Raw genomic sequence first — 214 nt, 5'->3', positions numbered from 1 at the left:
CCCAAATCATTCTTGGAAGCAAAATGCAATTTTACCACTGCTGTTTGGATCAGAACCATGGCTCCATTGATGATACACCTTACAGTATGAGAGGCAATGAGCTCTGTGTTCCTGTGCATAAGCTACTGAACTATCCAGTCCAAGAAATGAAAGATTCTGAACCCCTAGTGTCAGTCCAATAGACCATTCAGTTTCTGGACATTTTACTTAGATT

This window comes from Rhinatrema bivittatum, chromosome 19 (assembly GCF_901001135.1).
Source record: "Rhinatrema bivittatum chromosome 19, aRhiBiv1.1, whole genome shotgun sequence".
In the NCBI taxonomy this organism is placed as follows: Eukaryota; Metazoa; Chordata; class Amphibia; order Gymnophiona; family Rhinatrematidae; genus Rhinatrema; species Rhinatrema bivittatum.
This window is presented reverse-complemented; position numbering follows the sequence as displayed.